Source organism: Danio rerio, chromosome 10 (genome assembly GCF_052040795.2).
Source record: "Danio rerio strain M-AB ecotype USA chromosome 10, GRCz13ab, whole genome shotgun sequence".
Taxonomy (NCBI): domain Eukaryota; kingdom Metazoa; phylum Chordata; class Actinopteri; order Cypriniformes; family Danionidae; genus Danio; species Danio rerio.
The window spans coordinates 10,369,275-10,390,622 of record NC_141030.1 but is presented as its reverse complement, the minus strand read 5'-3'; the positions used below and the strand labels follow the sequence as shown (position 1 = coordinate 10,390,622).

At 36.3% G+C, this 21,348-nt stretch overlaps 1 long non-coding RNA gene across 1 annotated transcript; it reads right to left on the bottom strand.

The window, feature by feature from the left end:
* Nucleotides 1-16,512: 16,512 nt before the first annotated feature.
* On the bottom strand, nucleotides 16,513-20,175 carry LOC141376313 (uncharacterized). Its single transcript, XR_015500831.1, has 6 exons — nucleotides 19,940-20,175; nucleotides 19,551-19,694; nucleotides 18,722-18,838; nucleotides 18,300-18,341; nucleotides 17,848-17,978; nucleotides 16,513-17,507 (listed from the first exon to the last, which is right to left on the bottom strand). It is a non-coding gene; the product is annotated as an uncharacterized LOC141376313 (long non-coding RNA).
* Nucleotides 20,176-21,348: the final 1,173 nt, after the last annotated feature.

Here is a 21,348-nt window from a genome sequence, read left to right as displayed (position 1 = left end):
TATCTCATTCACAATACAGATATTTTGCACAGAAGTATTTTTGGTAAATTGATAAAAAAAAATCACAAAAATCATTAGAATATTACATTAAGATCATGTTCGATTAAGTTATTTTGTCTATTTCCTACCATGAATTTGTAAAACTCAATTTTTTTTCATTAGTAATGTGCATAACTAAAAACTTATGTTTAAACTATTTTTGAATTTTTTTAATCCTCAAATTCCAGTATTTTTATTAATTATTATATTCAGCAGGGGAAATAAGTATTGAACATGTCTTTTTTTTCCTGGGGATTATACTTCTAAACGAGCTGTTGATACATACATTAATTTTCCTTCAGCTTAGTCCCTTTATTCATCAGGGGTTGCCACAGCAGAATGAACCGCCAACTTATCCAATTTTACACAGAGAATGCCCTTCCAGCAACCCAGTACTGGGAAGCAAAATTAGTTATGTGTAATAACAATGAAATGACATAAGGAGAAAGTACTGAACTACTCAAATGTATTTAGTATTTTATATAAAATGCTTTTTTTTAATGATGGCAGCTTAAAGATGCCTTTCACACACACTGCTCAGGTGTTATTTTTTAGACTTCAACATAGTGTAAAGATCTTGATGGTTCTGTGGGTTTCATCATCAAATCTCATCTTTAATTTGTATTTTTATATTGAATTCAAGTCAGGTGGTTGACTGTGCCATTCTACAGCTTGATTTTTGTTCTTTGAAAGTTTCCTTGGCTGTGTTTTGGATCTTGTTGGTGTCGTGCTGAAACGTCCTCCCTGGTTTTATCTTCATCATCCTGGTAATGTAGATGTTAAACTGAAGCAGACAATATTTATTTACAATGGTGAATGGCAAAGGGTTGCTGAAGAACTATTGAGAATTTTCAGCTGCTGTCTGGGCTTTCACTGCCTAACACCTCCTTTTCTTCATGTGTTCAATACTTTTCCCCTGTGTCATTTCATTTTATTACGCATAACTTCATTTGTAAACTAACGAGATTTGTTTTATTTGCATATATGGATTTCTTTGGTTGTTACTAACATCCAGGGCAAATTTCAAGACAACGTTTAGAAATATGTTTTGGATATGAAATATGTACAGTATGTTATCATTATATATATAATGATGTATGCATTAGATTTCATAGAGCAGAAAAGAATCTATTTACATTTAAAGAGTACACAAATAAACAACTTTTGAAAGACAATTTGAATAAAACTGATTTAGTCCACTGAATTAATCAATGAGGATTAATCATTCATGTTCTTTTCAGCCTAATTTCTTTATTAATCTGGGGTCACCACAGTGGAATGAACCGCTAACTTATCCAGCATATGTTTTACGCAGCAGCTGCAACTGCATCACTGGGAAACATCTATAAACACTCTTTTAACTACATACACTACGGAACTATTAGCTAACCCCACATATACCACGTTTTTGGAAATGTGGGGAAAACTGGAGCACCATAGGAAACCCCTCGTGAACACGGGGAGAACCTGCAAACTCCACACAGAAATGCCAACTGACCCCGACGGGGCTCAAACCAGTGACCTTCTTGCTGTGCTACCCACTGCGCCACCATGCGCACTTTGAGGATTAACTAATTTTGTATCAATAATTGTAATAATAATAATCCACGAAGTAGTTTTAAAATAAGGGGAAAATAAAATGATGTAAAATGCACTGCATAAATAAGCTAAATCCCTGTTTATTTGTCATAATAATTATTTATTTTTGCAGATTCCCCCAATTATCTGTGCTGCATCCAAACATAATAAGGCCTTTTTGAGAGCAGTGATGTCAAATGCCATCAGAACAAATGTGCCCAGCCTATTCAAATATGCCCATTCTGAGAACTCATTCTATATACACTTCTGGGGAGCGCCAAATACGTTCCAGAAAATACTTTTTTTTTTTTTGCAGTTTTAGTGCCAGAGGCCGCTGTGTACGTGTTTTGACATCTCAAATTTCTCTGGGGCGTGCCATTTATGACTGCTTTTCTTGTGTACATCCACCACAGGCTGACCTACCCTCCTCTTTCCCTAAACCCAACCAATAGTGTTTTTAAAAGCACAAACTGACCCAAAATTCGGAAGCTACAGTCTGAGTGGAGTTGTTTTGATTTAAAACAAGGTCATTTCAGTCTATTTCTCACACAAAGCTCTCATATGTCTTGATAAACAAAAAAAGCATTGATCCATATTTCACTCTGAATGTTTTGTCACCAGAAACACTGGGTCTAATTTTGCACTAAAAGGTTAAACAACCTCTACACCAATCCACAAGCAAGCTCAGTGTCAAATCTTCCACACCAAAAGTGCCAATTGTCTCTTGTCTTTTTTTCTCATTTCCATTTTGGCTTCCTATCACTGAATAATACCTGCAGCTGGACCCGCAGGGACCCAGGATTCACTCCTCATTTGAGCAGTCACACGAAACACAAATACTCGCCAGCACTCAATTAGAGCCAGTCTCTTCACAACAAACCTGTGAAGCTAGCAGAGATGTAAGAATTTAGCACAGCGGCAGAAGAAAAAGTGAAACGTGAATCATGGAGCACTTATATAATCCCTATATGAACCTCTCCCTCAAGTGCAACTCATTGTGGACCGCTTTTCTTGATGTGAAATAGGTATTTATGTACTGTACGTCACACATTTGTACATGTGGGTGGAGGGCAATTTCATCCTATGTTTAGAATATTGTGCTATATATTCTGCTGGAAACTTACCAACAGGCACCAACTGAACAATCATTGAGTCACACTCATGCTGTTCCATGCCTCTGTTACTTAAAAAAAGAAAGAACAAAAAAGAAAAAAAAACAAATTCTAGTCATATTTCTTTTTTTATGGTCAGAATCTCTTGGTGTTACCTTTGAATGCATAAAACTACATACCTTAGCTATACAATTCTGTTAATGTTGTCATTTAACCAACACAGGCTATACAGAGGTAAGCTGGTAGCGCGAAAAGGAATGACATCATCAGTGCTTAATTTGTGAACAGATCGGGGTAATGAATCCGGCATGTTACCCAAGGATGGAGAGGTGTCATGCATGAAAGTGAAGAGCCAGGGATTTTGTAGACAAAGGACGAAAGTGAAGAGCAGGGGGTTATCACAGACAAAAGTGAAGTGGGTTGGGGAGTCGTGGAACAAAGTGAAAGTGAACAGCAAATGGGGTAGGAGGGCGGTTGATAAGGGGGATCGGTAAAATTAAGTGCAGGATCAGATTTCAGAGGTTCCTGATCCGGCGTATTCTGACACAAATTAAGCCCTGGGCATCATACTGCCCCATAGCATTCATTTTAAAGATGAAATGCAGCCATACGTTCTTCTGGCCTCAAAATTAGCAACCTCCAGAAATGTATATAGGGCTACATTTTCAGAATGAGCCTTTGTTGCATTAAACAAAGATAAATGTGTGAACATTACAAGACATTGGAAAGTCCTTCTTGAAATACACTAGTTAGAAATAAATAAAATGGTTGCAACACAGGCTCATTGTGGATACAAACCAGGGCCAGAGTGGGACTCCTTTTCAGCCCTGAAGTGTTAAGCCTTGGACCATCCCACCTCAGTTCACGACTGACCATATTAAAATAACGTCATTTCCAATTGAGTTTTTAATGACACTATCACGTCTTTTTCAAGGAAACAGCTGCTTTAAAACTTCAAATGTTTTTTATAAATATGAGAAGATTAAAGGGTAGCTAAATCTCCAACACTATTCTTTAAAACATCACAATGTCCTTTCCTGCAATATCTAAATATATATTCTGTGCAAAATTCTTTATAGATATCCAGTCCTTTATAACAGTGGCCACACAAAAAAAAATATATATATATGTACACCTATATAAATAACCCAAACAGAATTATGTGTCTTAACTAAAAATGAAAAAAAAAAAAGATAATAATTACTCAGATGAGGTTCAAACTTTGCTCAGTGGCATCATAATGCAACGTGCTGACCACTGGACCACAATGGCACTGTTATGCTGGTATGTTTGGAATAAAAAAATAAGTATTGCACTGTTATCTGCAAAACTCTTTTAACCACAGTATTACTTTCTATTGATGGCTTAATCTTTTTCTCCCCTTTTTAGATTTCTGATTAAGTTATGTCAGATTTATTAATGTAGTGAATCATCTGATTTTCTTTGAGCAAGTGTAATATTCATTAATATTAATTATTCAAATTCTTATTTTCACTAAGATGCCTTTGTTTGGGGTCGAATGATTTACATCATCATTGACCTGCATGCTGCATTTTGCTAACGGGGCTGCGAGATTAATTAATAAAAAGAGCGGATCTGCGGCAAAATAATGTATAAAAGGAGTGAGGCTATGGTCAAATGAATAAATAAAATAAAAGAGTGTGATTGCTGAGAGTACAAGCAGCAAGGGACACTGGCCCTTGCGGCCAAAAAACAGACCGGCTCACCAGGAATTCTCCCAGTTCTTCCGATTGGCCAATCCAGGCCTGATACGTACCTCTAAATAACTGAAGTGTTGAACTATATAGGGGTACGTATACATTTCTGGAGAGTGCAAATTATCTACCCAGAGGAATGAATGGCTGCATTTCAAAATGAACGCGACATGGCGGTATGATGGCCATAGGCTTCTGTTCCTTTAGGCGCTTCCAGCCAACTGTTTACCTCCATAGGGACGGCTTTTCCAGTGTTGCCAGTTTACAGTAGCTCATGATTTACGCCGATGGACTTGAGACAGTTCCATAAACCAGGTAAAATAAAAACAAACAATTAAAGAAAAAAACATGGTGAAATCACACGGCCACAACAGCTTTTCTTGTCTAAATAGAAATGTAGACCTGGGTGCGTATCATTAATGGGCCTGGGTTGCAAGTTTGTGATGTATCGGTGTGGACTAAACACAAAAATAATTATTTTATGAGTCTTATTGATTAGTGTTAGTCTGTTGTTAAAGTACACATGAAATCAAATTTTACAATGGTTGTTATACTTTAGCGCACATTATTAGTTTTAAAGTGAACAACTAATCAATCCAAAAAAAAAAAAAACATGTTATTTTAGTATTTTTATTTAAAGTCTAACCATTTGCATCTACTCTGCAAACAGCAGTTCTTCTCTGATGAGGTCAGTTTGACAGCTTGGGCAAAATATGATTAGCCACACCCACACACCCCTGCAATTTTGCTACCCACACACCCATTAGTTTGCTGCTAGTGTAAGATGAGAGAAGCATAAAAACAAAACTCAACCTTTTGTTTCAGTTGGAAATATGTCATCATAAGCTCCAACTGGACAGTAGGGATGTCTGTAAAAGTAAAATCTCCATAGGTCTGCAGTGATTAAATGCATGCTTTCAGGTGGTAGATCTTTTTATGGTAGAGTTTGTAATCTTATGAACCTAGAACAGAACCATTTATCTTTCATGTGCTCAGTCAGATGCTAGTATTTATATGTGGGATCCTTAAATATGGCCCTTGAGATTCACTTTCCTGGATAGTTTAGCTCAAACCCTGATTGATCTCACGCTAATGGGACGTCTGCATCAGTAGTAGGGCTATTGTCATGACAACAGCCAATTATTGGATCACAATGAAGTAGCTTTTGACAGCTGTAAACAGAGTACATGGATACTGATCTTTGGATTGATCTTCATTAGAAAGTCTTGTGTGGATTCAAATGGCAATTAAATCTCCATCCGACTATTGTGTTGGTCAAAAAGGAAAAAAGGGGATTTTCATGCAGGTTGTATGAAAAAAAAAAAAAAACTTAATCTGGGTTCAGATGGCTATACAATCACCTACTTTTTTAAATTGTGAAAATCCCTTACGTCCCCCTGAGAAACAATTCTCTTGACAATTGGGCTATATTGAAATAAAAGTCTGCAGCAACTTCCAGTTCATGCAAACTTTAACTAAGCCTGAAGAATGTTCATGTAAAAAAAAAACGCAGCCTAAACATTTTTGATTGTGGAAAATATTTTAATTTATTTATTTTTTAAATCATACAATGAAAGTCATTCTACAAAATATCTTGTTTTGTGCACAACTGAAAAAAGGAGCCCAAACATGTTTAGTACAGCATTGGAGTAAATAAATGATTACAGCTTTTTTGGGGAGATGAAAAAAACAAATTTAATTAAAAAAAACTTCCCAAAAGGAAACTACCTCTCTCCACATTTTGTATGTTTCTCTTATAACTTCAGAAGTTTGCTCCTTTCGTCCATAAGTGCCCTGCTAAATGGACATCACAGGATATTTTGCCATGATTCCAGCTCCAATGAAGTGTGTTCAATTCAAAGGATAAAACCCATATGAGACGTGACCTGTGCGCAAATGTGATGATTATGGTTGAATAACACTTTACACTACTGTAACCCGATGACGCTGCAAACACTGTGGTGCAAATCTTTTTTTAAAAGTTAAGTAATCTTAGAGTTCAGCTGATTTCCCATGTACAGTACAAGGGGAAGAGAGCAGTGAACACTAGCCAGCAGACACACAGTGTCATAAGACAGTAATATTGGGTTAGATTTAGGTCGCCAGTGTCTAAGGACAAATGTGTTTTGGTTGTCTGTTATTTTGACATCCAATAATGACAAGAAATGTATTGATATTTTATTGATTTTAGGTTGTGTTGGAAATTGACCAAGATACAACATAAAGCCAACATCTTAAAGAGTCATGAAACCTACCTCTGAATTTAAAAATAAAAATGCTCCATGATAGACGTGGAGTGCTGCAAGCAGAGGAGGGAGTGGGCATAGCCGGCAGAACAGTATAAAAAAGAAGTCTTTTGTCAGTGGGCAGTCTTATTCTCAGCATGAAGGTTGCTGGTTCGAGCCTCGGCTGGGTCACTTGGCATTTCTGTGTGGAGTTTGCATGTTCTCCATCTGTTTCCCACACAGTCCAAAGACATGCAATACAGGTGAATTAGGTAGGCTAAATTGTCTGCAGTGTATGAGTGTGAATGAGTGTATATGGATGTTTCCCAGAGATGGGTTGCAGCTGGAAGGGCATGCACTGCATAAAACATGTGCTGGATAAGTTGGCGGTTCATTCTGCTGTGGCGACCCATGAAACATGAAAGACTATCAAAAAATGCCGAGTGGTGGAGTTGGGGCCAAGTTGAGAACAGTTGCTTTAGAAAACTCAAGAAGAACTATGCCTTTAAATGAAGACACAGCATCCTGAGCCTCCCAAAGTAGCAAGTTGTTCATCTTCAGAAGTGCTGATTGTAGCAACCTAGTAAACACAACTTGGTTTCCCAGAGGAGTGATAAAAAATGCACATCCTGACTCCCGGAAAATGTGCCGAAGCCAACAAATCAGATCTTACGGTTTGAGCCAGCTTGTGGCATTTGTGTATTATAAGCATCAGACAGCCTGTGAACTGTCCGCAGGCGGCTCGTAGGCGTCCCATCTGAAGGTGAGGCTATAGGTATAGCATAATGTGACCTGTCTGTCTATCTGGAAGAGAATCCTCTGTGTAGGTTGGATGAGAGTCTGGTGTGTATCTGGAGGATGGATAATCACAGAAGGGAGGATTAAGAGCTCTTCTGTATGCTAACAGCTAGCTGGCTGCAGTCTATGCTAACACAGTGACTCATGCCAGGGCACATGCAATTCAAGTTTTGGTTTAAACATTCCTACACAGACAGCCAGATTTGTGCTCTAAACTACTTGAGGTCAGCCATTGTAGGTGTGAGATATCATTTGTTTTGTGTGGAGATGTCTCATTATATTAAAGTGCGAACAATAATAGTATTATAAAGAGTTAGGAATTAAGAAATCAAATTTGAGTTGATCTTTAGAAAAAAAAAATTGTATTTTACTATTAAAAACAACCTGTAAGTTTCAAGATTTCTTTGTTAATTCACAAACGAAATCACTGATTATTAATATCTACACACTGTCATGCCATTATGCTTGTATCCAGTGTAAAGGTTAGCAAGGATTGTTCCAGATCAAGTCACTATGTCTATAGCTTGGTCTGATACATTTTACATAATAAGTATTGAGTATTTATACTTTTGAACCAAAACGAAATGTGTTTCCACAGCACATCTATCTATTATATAGCCCATAAATAATTCAATATTTTCCCAATATTTATTACATATTTATAACCAACCTATAACACATATAAATCTCTTAAATGCTGCAACAGCCTGAAATGCTCCCTATAATGTTATAACAGTTACAAAAGAATGAACTAAAGTCAATTTTGTCTATCTTTGGATTTTGGAATATTTTGTTTCAAAGGATGATTTAACACACTGAAAACATACTTATACAATGCATTTCAGCAGCTAGCTCTCTAAAAGTCTCACATGGTCACCCACTGAAGCTAAGCAAAGCTGTGCCCAGTCAGTACCTGGATGGGAAACTACATAGGAAAGCTGTTTCTTCCAGAAGTGGTGTTAGTGAGACCAGCAGAAGGTGCTCTACCTGTGGTCAGTGTCAGTCATAATGCCCCAATATATTGATTGGGACTTTAAACTGCTCAGTGAGCACCGTCTTTGGATGAGAGGTTAAACTGAGGTCCTGACTCTCTGTGGTTATTAAAAATCCCAGCATTGCTGCACACTTTTGGTGGATGAGGAGATTCCCCCCAAAAATGTGTAAAGCTCTTTGAGTATCCCGAAAAGTGCTATATAAATGTAAGGAATTATTACAATTATTATCATTCATCATCTGACATATTCATGATATCAAAAGTATTTGCAGCATATTATCATTATTAAATGTGGCATTTCCACATGCTTTCAGATGTAGCAGCAACACAGGCAAAGTTTACTAAGAAGAGACACTGCTGTCAGATCACAGAATGATTTTCTATTTCAAGAATGTGACAATTAAATTGTGCACTACTTCACCTGAATGCAGGTGCTTGAGATTTACTGCCAAAATGCACATGAAATTTGGCTTCAATGAATAAAACAGCCCTAGAACGCCCTTTTAAGTTTTGCCAATTATATTATTTTGCTTTATGCTATGTGGTATTTACATCATGGCATTATATGTATTGAGTCATCAAATATTCAATTAATGTTGTGCACTATTACACACCTCTGGTCACTAATGACCTTGTAGACTTGAAAAATAAAAAATGTAAAAATGCATGCTTTCATCAGTTTATATTTTTCTTGTTCATTCATTCATTTTCCTTCGGGTAAGTCCATTTATTAATCTGGGGTGAATGAACCGCCAACCTATGTTTTACACAGCAGATGCCCTTCCAGCTGCAACTGACTATTTATTCTACTAAATGCAACACAGGCTCATTCTGAAAATGTAGCCTTTTATATATTTTTGGAGATTGCGATTTATGTAGCTTAAAGTACCCATGGCTTTAAAACAAGTGCTATGGGGCATTATGACAGCGTTCCTTTTCACGCTTACCAGCTGACCGCTTACTTCCGTGTGGACGGATTTCCCGTTGTGACCAGTTTGTCCAGTTAGTTTGTCCGGTACTTCGGCGGACTTGAGACGCAGAGAAGAGCTGGCCACAATGACATGGTTTGAAACTGGTAAAGAATGGTTCCAGAAAGCAGGTGAAACAAAAGCAGTAGCCAAAAAATACAGTAGAATAAACAGGCAAATAACAGGGTGAGAATGTGGTAAAACGTGGTAAAAATCAGACGAGGGCTTTTCTTTTTCTGGATTGCTTTTGAAAACTGTCGGTTGGGTTTAGTGAAGGAGGAGGGTGGGTCAGTCGATCAGTCAGTCAGTCGATAACAGCCTCTGGTGGATTTATGTGAGAACAGCAGGTATGAATGGCACTCGTGAGAAATATTTGAGATCTTATAAAGGGCACACAGCGGCCTTGGATGGATTTGTTAAAACAAAAACTGCAAAAAATTGACTCCTGGCACATATTTAGTGATCTCCAGAAATGTGTATAGCAGTACGTTTTCAGAATGAATCTGGGTTGCCTAAATACCCTAAATGCATTAATTTCACTAAGCAATTTGATTACGTACAGATTAAGTACAGTACTGTAAAATGTGTCACCCTGATCAGGCTGGTGTTATCACTGACAATAATACCCTTATTTGGTAGGCATGGTGTACACCAAAAAGATGCGATTGACCTCATTGCCACTTGAAGAAGAAAGCCGTATGGGTCATTAACATATCGCATCTTTTACGCACTCAAGTTCATTATTCGTAATGTAGACACACAGCAAGCACATGTAAATAATAAGAGGAAATGACATGCCTTGCACCACACACATTTAATAGCAACTTGTGAACTGATGTTGAATTACTAGGTGTTGTGTTTTGGCTGTTTATTTAAAAATGGTGCTTCCTGTGTTGTCCTTCCCTGGTTTTGTTATTGAAGATAAGTCAAAACCAGTCACAAGTGAAGCTATTGCCATCGACAATTTCTTCATTTCTCTTTGTTATATTAGACAGTAAGCAAATAACTAATTTGCATAATTAACATGTTTAGTACAGTAAAAACAGACTAAAAATAAATATCTCAAGAACATCTAAAATGGGCATACAAGTGTTAGATATGGACAATGGAGCAGTGGAAAACGGTTAAGTCTTATTTTCTTTTAAATCATGTGAACAGCTATTTAGGTGTGTGCTATTTATCTGGGGTAGAGGATGCAAGAACAACATCAAGTCATTGGAGGAAGTGTGATGCTCTGGACAATCATTTGCTGGGAAACCCTGGGTCTGACCATTCATGTAGAAAGAGTTTAAAACAAGCTACCTAACAGATTGTTGCAGATAGTTACTCATCTTTATGACATTGGTGTTACCTAGTGGCAGACACAACAGTACAACTCTGGAACAGCCTTCATTACACAGTTTGGGAGGCAGACTCACTCTGTCAGCCTAAATCTAAACTAAAGACACATCTCTTTGCACTAGCATAGAAATACAACACAATTGCATTACTTTGAATTCCAAATTCTTTAAAGGACTGCATTAGTCAGGGCAACCAGAGCAAGGAACACTTCCCATAAAAACACTGTAATTGAATCTTTGGTTAGTCTGTCTGTTTGTCCTCATCCTAAGGTTCACATAATCCTTGATCCATCCCGTATCCAGAGCAGATGGTTGTTGTGGTCATCGATGAATCAAAACTGCAAGACTGGATTCTGCAAAGACCCAAGTGACAGACGATTTTTCTGTTTTTCACTGAGATTCCTTTGGCTAGTCTGAACACCACCCGGTGACCTACTTGGACCTGCACCTTCTCCAGGACAGACGCTCATTGTTCTCAAGCCTCCTGATGTCCAGACCGTGGCTCTGCCGACAATGAGACAACTGGAACAGAGGGAAACTGGTCACCCTGGCTGAGCCACACCGTAGCATACGCATTCACTTCGCGCAAAAGTATAAATCAGCCTTAATGGCCGCAGATGCTCTGTCTCTTAGAAATTTTAAATATTTAAAATAGGCACTATCCTTGTAAATAAACTGCATAGTTGTAATCTAAAAAACTACATTCTCGACTTAAAAAGCCTCAAAAGTACATTATGTTGCCCAACAGCATGAATATTTTTCAAACTGTATAGTGTCCTCAGCTTGTTGCTGTACACTGTTAGACCTTACCAGGCTTTTTTACAGTAGAACACTGGCAACACTGTTGCCAGCTACTCACTGTGAAAGTTTGGTTACAGTAAGTAACTGGCAACAGTGTTGCCAGTTAATTACTGTAACTGAACCATTACAGTGAGTGGCTGGCAACAGTGTTGCCAGTTATTTACTGTAACTGAACTGATACAGTGAGTAGCTGGCAACAGTGTTGCCAGTTTCTTACTGTAACCAAACTTTCACAGTGAGTAGCTGGCAACAGTGTTGCCAGTTAATTACTGTAATAGAGCAGTAGCGGTAACTTACTGGAAACTGTGTACAGTTAATTACTGTATAGTAGTATTACAACTCACAGCATTATACTGCATACACATTAATAGTATGTCATAGTGTTACTAAAATTAATTAGTAATCTTACCTGTTATTAAAAATAGAAGGCATAAACATTCTGACAAATTTATTTTATTGTTTTGGCAGCAAACAAATATACAGCAGAAAATGTATAACAAGATTAAGAAATCATCAGCAGATATAAATATCATCTTACATGTTACTGAGAGCCACAGGTCTGCACAGTAAGGCTGTGGTCACACTAATGTTTGAGCATGCGAAATTCTGTCATACGGCACTGCGAAAAGGAGTGGGATTAAACAAAATAATTAGAGACTGAAAAAGCGAGCAACTGGTCCATAATTTTTGTTCAGAGAGGTCATGGTTTGATCTTTGATTGGTCTCAAGCAATCACATAATGTGACTTCGCAGGTCAGAGTTCTCCAAGCTTGAACTTTCCAATACTGCGAACTGTAAAATTTCTGGTCTGCAGCATTCACATGGTCTGCAGCATTCACATGCGTATGAATGGAAGTCTACAGGAAGAAAAGTGCAGTGTGACCGGGACTTTAAGCTGTAACTCTAATTAAACACACCTGATCAAACTAATTAAGGCTCGTTAGAAATCTACAGGTAATGTTAAAGCAGGGTGGGAACTAAACTCTGCTGCGCTGCAGTCCTCCAGGAACTTGGAGTTTGACCCCCATGGTATATAGCATACTTTTAAAGCAACTTCCAACATTTATCACAATCACATATGCATTAAAACACACACACACACACACACACACACACACACACACACACACACACACACACACACACACACACACACACACACACACACACACACAGAAAGTGCTGCAGTGAAATGTGTTACTCTCTCCTCAATGCGAACCATGCATAAAAAACTGAACAGCAAAAAACACAAAATATTTATTTTATTTTTTAAATAATTAAAAAATAAGCATATGAAAAGAACACATAGATAGAGATATAGATAGAAACATGTTTGTCAAACACAGGCACATACTGTCACTTCTCAATAAAAAGTTTTAAATAATTATAAAAAAACTAAAATAAAGTCAGCAACACAGAAAATCCAAAGGATCCAATCTTTTATTGTTATAATTATTATTGACTTTAAAAATCTCATGAAAACAAACTTTTCTATTATTTCTAATATCAATTTATAGGTGGAAACACAGCTCTGAAAAATACTTAGCAACAAACTCATAACCTAGGACCTAACAGTGGAGCTTTGTGTGTGGATGGTTATGTGTATCTAATTTTTGTGATTCCCTGTGATGATTTCTGTGCACATGATACCTTACTAAGGTGATGGAATTTTATGGTTTTTATGTGCATAAAACTGCTTATTTGCCAGAAAGATACATGAAAATGTTAGCGTCTGTACATTATGACAATATGCAATATCCAATAAATAAATATACTTAAACAAAAGTAATGTAAGAGGTTATATGAGAAGAGGCTAACTAGCTAACAATGTAGCTTTCAAGTACACAGTTCAAGATAACAACAATATAACTTAAAACACAGCCTTATTTTAGAAACCCTCAAACTTCATTTAAACACATTTTACTTACTCATTGTAGATTCTTACTTAAAGCCTAAAAAATATCAGACTCTACATCCTAGTTGATGGACAGAGAATAGAGCACATTCAGCAGTAAACAAATCAAACACCTGACTCCCTTAAAGGGCCAGCATTTTCTGAAAACTTTTTCTAAAACTTTTTGGTTAAGAATAAGACAGCCGGTGGGAGTGTCTGGTGATGCAGAAATCATTGTTTTCTGCCTTTAAAATGCACGCCTCTATAATTAGCAACATAAAGCATCAGAGTAGATGGGACAGTAATGGTTGAACAGTAATTTGCCATTTATTGTCACAGTTACTACCTGTAATGTGTACATAAAGTAAATTACTGTAATTTATCATTTGCACTACACAATTTCATACAAAATCTACTCATTTTACAGTAAAATACTCTTTCTTTCATTACTGCAAAACACTGGCTATTTTACAATTATTTACTGCATAATCTACAGGGTAACAGTGCAGTTAAGCTTTAACCTTAATTAAACACACCTGATCAAACTAAATCTAAAGGTAGTGTGTTGAAGCAGGGCTGGAACTAAATTCTACTAGGCTGTAGCCCTCCAGGAGTTTGACACCCCTGGTGCATAGCATATTTTCAAAGCAACTGTCATTTATCACAATTATGCACATATTGTTAAATAAAAACAATTAAAATATACAAACTTCATCCAAAGCAAAAAATAAATAAATAAATAAATAAATAGATAAATAAATAAATAAATAAATAAATAAATAAATAAATAAATAAATAAATAAATAAATAAATAAATAATCTGATTCTCATGTCGTTCCAAATCTGTAGTAATAATAAAAAACACAAAAAATAACATGATTTATACATTTATTTAGGAAAGCCTTTATACTGTTAATGCCACTTTTACCTACTTCATTTGAAGTTTTCCAGACAAATTCATTGAGTCTCTGCAAAAATGTATGTACGTGCTGTTTAAGATATATATATTTTAATAACACATTTTTACTAGTTATTTAGCAAAATACTAATATTCAGTTTAAAGTGCAATTTAAAATCTTAACTATAGGCCAAACTAGGCAATTAGATTAAATTAGATTAATTTTTAGGACAAGTAAACAAAGTTATAGGAATTGTTGTGACAATTTCTTTGCTCTGTGCGAATATTTTTGCCTTTAAATGCATCTCGTCCATATCTTATACTTACCTTTTAATAAGCTCTGTGGCATTGGTTGACTCCTGATACTCAATGTTAAAAACATAAAAGGAACGAAAGAAAACACAGAGATGGCTGCAGTGAAGTTCTGCTTATCATCAATGCAATGTCTCACTCACCTCAATACTGACCATTCACATACCAAAACTGAACTGTATATATATATATATATATATATATATATATATATATATATATATATATATATATATATATATATATATATATATATATAATTAGCAACATAAAGCATCAGAGTAGGTGGGGCAGTAATGGTTGAACAGTAATTTACCATTTATTATCACAGTAAATATCTGTAATGGTACATAGAGTAAATTACTGTAATTTATTCTTTGCACTACATAATTTCATACAAATCCTGCTCCTTTTACAGTAAAATACTGTTTCTTTTCATTACAGCTAAACACTGGCTATTTTACAGTTATTTACTGCATAATCTACAGTAAGGGTTAACAGTGTATGTGGGTGGCGTAATACACAAAAGTGAAGGGTAAAGAGGCGGTCTGAGTGCCGTTACTGGCAGAATATTGCACGACTATCAGCCAATCAGATTCAACAACCAGACAGAACTATTGTTTATATATATATATATATATATATATATATATATATATATATATATATATATATATATATATATATATATATTTACAAAACATTTAATATATGCAGTGCACACTGAGTATTTATAATAATTATAGGAGTAAAATGTATTATGGAGTGGAGTTCATGTGAGAAGGCAGATGAGTTTGTTTGTGTGCTTCAGTTTTGGCTTTATTAAAAACAGATCAATTGAATTTCTTTGCATAAAGAGACAGTTGGATCTCATCCATTCTCAAAATTCCATCTGTTTGTGAAAGCAAAGTTGTAGGCTTTTTGTTTTTTATTGTCCTATTTCCGGCATGTCTGTCAGATCAAAATCTCTTTCTCTCTCACTCACCCTCTGCTGTTCTCTCTTTCCCCTTCCTGTTTGCTCATGCTTTGAAGTGATAGAGTGTGGGCTTCAGGGCCGAAGTGACTCCTGAGAGAAAGGCAGAAATGGAGGATAAAAAAAGAGAAGATGAAAGGATCTTACGGTCTTGTAGAATACATCAGATGGGTGTAAGGGGGACTTGGCAGTGGTCTTAGATATTTGTTCCTGGGCTGTTGAGGGTAAACTAAGCCAAACAGGGGTCAAGGAAATGCTGACATGCTGTACAAAATATCAATGTCCAACTATAACTCTTCAGTCTCATCAAGCAACAAGTTCTTGTTGAAAGCCGATTCAAACTTTTACTGAACTTCATTTGTCTGAGTTGGACTGATTTCCAATACATAAGTCAATGTGCAATTGCACCAAGGGTGAACAATTGGAATGAATAACATTAAAACCATGGATCATCCTGTCCTGTTTAAACTGTACAGGTTGTTGTTAGTGGCGTAATGGTGTAGGTAATAATTACTTCACCCAGTTTAGCTACATTGCAACTCAACATTCTGATTACGTACCCCCAAATACATTTCTGAAGAGAGCAAAATACATCCCACACTGTTAGACATTTCAAAGGGTTTTTACAGTAACTTACTGGCAACACTGTTGCCAGTAAGTTACTGTATTTTAGATTTACAGTATACAACTGTAAATCCGTTTACAGCATGTTACCGTAGTGTCTGAAAATGGTTAACTACTGTAAAAACCTAAGTTAACAGTAAGCTACTGAAAACCTTTTAATTTTGTCCTAAATATTTTATAATATAATTTTATTAATATTATTTTAATACTATAGACCTAAAAAAGACACAATTACAAAATATTAACAAAATAAACACTCTTTATTTAAAACATTGGAGATGCTTAAAACAAGCTTAAAAATGTGTAAAAACATTACATTTTAATCATTCAAAATATTTTATTTTAAGAAAAAAAACATTGAAAATGACAAAGCACATTAACATACATGTGCAAAACTAATTTAAGTGTCTGACCTGCATATTGTTGAGAAAAAAAAACCAATTGTACTAAGTACTACTGACATTAAACCAGACACAATTACAAAATATTCCATTCTTTAAAACATTAATAATGCTTAAAGCATTTAAGGAAAATGTGTGAAAATTACATTAAGCAATAAAATCAACACATTAAAAATAAAGAAATCACACAAAGCACTAGAACATGCATGTACAATAAACATTTAAACTTCTGAATTGCATATTGTTGGAAAAATAAATATTTGTAACTATTAGCCGACTCAGAAACAACCCAACTTTAAAATATTACTAGTTCTGGTGTCAAATGCTCAACAAGGTCTGAATTCACATGTTCAAATGCAGTTCATCTTTATTTCTATTGCACTTTTACAATGTAGATCAATGATGTCAAAGCAGCTTAACATAGAAGTTCTTATAAATTGAAGCTGCTTCAGTCCAGTTTTCAGAATTGAAGCAGTAAATGTCACTGCTGAAAGTCCAAACACTGAAGAGCAAATCCACCGATCCACCAATCGTAGCCAAGCGATCCAGTGGCGACAGTGGCATGGAACAAACTTCACCAACTGACGAAAGTGTAGAATAAAATCCCTTGAGAGATACCAGGCTCAGTTGGGCACGACCAGTTCTCCTCTAGCCAAACTTGTGCAAGGCCGCAGTCTAGGCACCAGAGGCTTGAAAGTTCACCAGCGGGTGGTCAGGCTGGCCCAATGGATCAATGCGGAAACTCATTGATCACGTGTGTCTTTTAGGATTCACTCCTCCATGACCACCACAGCATCTGGTCAGGATTTGGCCCAGTCCAGGATTATGAAAAACTCTGGATAAGGACAAACAGACTAACATAAGCATAGAAGAAGCTTGTTTAAAAAAAATAAATCATATACTGGTTAATTATTTTGAAGCATGGCAGCTAGGTTGGGGTAGTTTTCAGCTGGTACTGAGCAACTGGCTCCTGCTCATAACCTGCTCACTACCATGTTTAAAAGATAACTAACCAGAATGTCCTGTTTATTTTTTTCCCTAACAAGGTTTTACAAAAACATTGTAGCATTTGTGATGGGTTGACTCACTGCAGGACAGATTAGACTATTTGTTTTATGTATTCCTAATAAACTAAAACTGACTGAATACTGATACAACTATTGAGAGTGTCTCACCTAATCCAAGTTCTCAGTTAGCTGGTGAAAGAAGGATAACACACTGTTGTTCATGGTTGTCATTCTCTTCACTACTTCTCCTGCTATCTTCTGGCTCACTCTGGTTGTTGCTGTGCATTTTGTTTCATCCTCTGGAATTATTTATACAAAAAATTGTATTATTTTATTTATTACAAAATATTTAGGCAACATGAAATGGGGAAAAAGACATTTAATACATAGACAAATGCATGTATCCCAATACTAATTATTGTATTTTGAAATGTCTGACCCATGACAGACCTCAATCTGCTCAAAAATATTATAAACAAAGATGAAAAAAAAACCTACTAAATGGTTTAATAAAAAAGGGAAAACGATTTTTTTATTTAGCTAGCAACTAAACATGTGACACATTTTGTATTAAAAGTAACGTTACTATATTGAGAAACAAATAGATGTACAGTACTTACTGTTGTATGAGGTCCAGTTTGCACAGGCAGGCTCCCAGTATTCTATATTAAGACCATAAAAAAGCCAAAAATACAGATAAGAATACCATGCTACAATATAGAGGTAAAGTTGGTTTTATATTCGCACATTCGTTCATTTAGAAGTCTCTATATTATTTACCATGTTACTTTGAATATTCGATTGGAATTAGCATGCAAATATGACTTGAAAACAGCATTAACACTGTTTATTTGACTGTGAACAATGTTGTACTTTGATAGTCATTTGCTGCTAATATGATTTTACTGTTTAGAGTTTGCAAATAATACTTTTATGAAATTATATTATTAAGGGGAAAGTCTGAATGTGTGAATATAAAACCAACTTTACTTCTATTGCTACAATCCACAACCTCCACACAACTTTTTTTTTATTTGTTTACCTTGGTTGCTTACTGGTCTTGCTTATTTTTTAAGCATAAGGCTGTGCTGATCAAGATGTTCCTCCGAAATGCTGTTTGTTTCTTCAGACAAAACCTGCTGCTGTGCCAGTGCCATATCTAAACAGAAAAAAAATATAATGGTAACAATTATGTTAAACCAAATGTCAAGAGTTGTGATAAAAAAATAATTAGCAAACAATAAATAGCAAAAAGGTGGTTATTAGCATAATGCATAGAGGTAAAATTGGTTTTATATTAGCAGATTCAGACTTCCCCCTTAATAATTTAATTTCATTAAAGTATTATTTGCAAACTCTAAATAGCGAAATCATTTTAGCAGCTAATGACTATCAAAGTACAACATGCTCACGGTCAAATAAACAGTGTTAATGTTGATTTCAAGTCATATTTGCATGCTAATTCTGATCGAATATTCAAAGTAACATGGTAAACAGTATAGAGTCTTCTAAATGAACGAATGTGCGAATATAAAACCAACTTTACCTCTATGCATATTGTATAGATTTACGTTAACGTTCTTATAGGTTACGTCGCGATGTTATTTTCTCAAGCTAACGTTATAAGGTACTCTAAACCAGAGAAAAATAAGTTCACAACATCTAATATATATAGTATAAATCAATATAAGTTAAACGTTGCACGTTAAAATGAGTTTGAGTCCAATTCAGTATAAACTTAGCTCAGTTTAGCTAACAGTTAACATTACCATTTTAAGATCGCTTCAGCCAATGTTGCCGAGCAAACAAATGCTAATAGAGGTGCTCAAATCAATGTCGAGTGTTGTCAGCACAGACAGACGCGCTTTTACCTGGATTATTTGTTGGTCTTTCATTCATATTCTTCTGGGGGAAAACACTCTCTGCCGGACCGTTGTCTCGTGCTAAGTGTCCTCCAAAACTGTCTGCATACCTCTGGTTCCCTCCTAAACCAAAACCCGCTGCAACACCGGTTCCTATGTAAATAAATAAAAAGATATGACGAGAACAATGGCTAATAGTCATAAACAGTCTTATTTAAAGTAATAGTAGTGTTAATGTAATAAATTAAATAAAGGTAACATCTTAATAGATGATATATTTCTCAAATGGGCGAAATAACGCCAAGCCAGAGAAAATATTAATAGCCAACTTTATACTTTACTTTGTTCTTTTCTCGTCCACAAAACATTCTGTAAAATGAAACACTGCCTCAGCTTACCAGAGTAAAGTTTGTTAAATCCAGTATGTTCTTCAGGCACACTAATAAATTGTCCTCCAGAATTGAAATACAGTAAATAACTGTGTAATTTACAGAAATGTCTAACAGTGCAGGAGTTATGTTTTTTGTAGTGTTTGTTTTCCGCCAGAGGCTGCTCTGTACTCTTTTTCAGATGTCAAATTTCTCTCACAAGTGCCATTCCCGCCTGCTGTTCTCACATAATCCACCAACCAACTGACCAGACTCGAACCCTGTAGTCGCAATCAAATCCGCTTTGCTACCGGACAAACTGGTAACAGCAGAAAAGCCGCCCACATGCAGGTAAGTGGACAACTGGTAAGTGAGAAAAGGAACGGTGTCATACCGCACCATATCGTTCGTTTTAAAGACAAAGTGAAGCCATACGTAACTCTGGCTACATAATTTGCAATCTCCAAAGGTATAAAGGGCTACATTTTCAAAATGAGCCTGTGCTAGTCCCTTTACTAATTGGGCATTGATTAAATGCCACAGGATTGAGCATTGCTGCTAATTATGTCCATCCCACAGTAAACGCATCTTGGTATGTTACATCCAACATGAGTCATTTCACAAAGTTCAAAAAATTTCAGACTAGTTTCTTGAACATGACAGTGAGCTCACTAAACCTATGTCCTCCTCAGTCACCAGATCTCAATCCACTAAAACAATTTTTGGTAATTCTTGAAAGGAAGATTTCCAACATGGATGTTGTGCTCCCAAATGAGTATATTTTAATGTTTTTTTTCCAACCCAAGCTCATTCTGAAAACATAGTCACGCGGACGTTTCTGGAGACTGCGATTAATGTAGCCGGAGGTACGTATGGCTGCATCTAATTTTTTAAGTGAACACTATGGGGCGGTGTAACGCCCTTCCTCTTCGCGCTCGCCAGCTGACAGCTTACCTCCGTATAGAGGGCTTTCCTGCCGCAATCAGTTTGTCCAGTTAGCTTGTTGTTTTTGTCGGCGGAGTGGAGACGCGGAGAGGAGCTGACCACAACAACGGCGACGACTGGGTTCGAGTTCAGGGAAGAGCAGTTCCAGAAATCAGGTAAGACAAATACAGAATCCAAAAAAATAATGTGAATGAATTCATAACAGGGTGATAATGTGGTGTTATTTGAAAATGTGGTCAAAATTAGATGTGGGCTTTTCTTTTTCTGGACGGCTTTTGTAAATTGTTGTTTGGGTTTAGGGAGGCCAGCGGGCAGGTGGGCGGGGGTTTCAATCCTTAAAACCGGTTGGGTTTAGGAAAGGAGTAGGAGGGTGGGTAGGCCGATTGGCCGGTCGCCCAGTCAATCAATCAGTCAGTCAGTCAGACAGATGGTCACTTGACAGCGGCCTCCGGTGGCTTTACGCAAGAACAGTTCATGCCCGCGAGAGACGTTTG